The sequence below is a fragment of the Oncorhynchus tshawytscha genome, linkage group LG06 (assembly GCF_018296145.1).
Source record: "Oncorhynchus tshawytscha isolate Ot180627B linkage group LG06, Otsh_v2.0, whole genome shotgun sequence".
Lineage (NCBI taxonomy): Eukaryota > Metazoa > Chordata > Actinopteri > Salmoniformes > Salmonidae > Oncorhynchus > Oncorhynchus tshawytscha.
The window spans coordinates 8,898,598-8,899,363 of NC_056434.1; positions in this window are offsets into that span (position 1 = coordinate 8,898,598).

Here is a 766-nt window from a genome sequence, read left to right on the forward strand (position 1 = left end):
CTTCTACCCCCAAGCCATCAGACTGCTGAACAGCTTCTACCCCAAGTCATTAGACTGCTGAACAGCTTCTACCCCCAAGTCATTAGACTGCTGAACAGCTTCTACCCCCAAGTCATTAGACTGCTGAACAGCTTCTACCCCCAAGTCATTAGACTGCTGAACAGCTTCTACCCCCAAGTCATCTGCTGACCCCCCCAAGTCATTAGACTGCTGAACAGCTTCTACCCCCAAGTCATTAGACTGCTGAACAGCTTCTACCCCCAAGTCATTAGACTGCTGAACAGCTTCTACCCCCAAGTCATTAGACTGCTGAACAGCTTCTACCCCCAAGTCATTAGACTGCTGAACAGCTTCTACCCCCAAGTCATTAGACTGCTGAACAGCTTCTACCCCCAAGTCATTAGACTGCTGAACAGCTTCTACCCCAAGTCATTAGACTGCTGAACAGCTTCTACCCCCAAGCCATCAGACTGCTGAACAGCTTCTACCCCCACAGCCATTAGACTGCTGAACAGCTTCTACCCCCAAGCCATCAGACTGCTGAACAGCTTCTACCCCCAAGCCATTAGACTGCTGAACAGCTTCTACCCCCAAGTCATTAGACTGCTGAACAGCTTCTACCCCAAGTCATTAGACTGCTGAACAGCTTCTACCCCAGACTGCTGCAGCTTCTACCCCCAAGTCATTAGACTGCTGAACAGCTTCTACCCCCAAGTCATTAGACTGCTGAACAGCTTCTACCCCCAAGTCATTAGACTGCTGAACA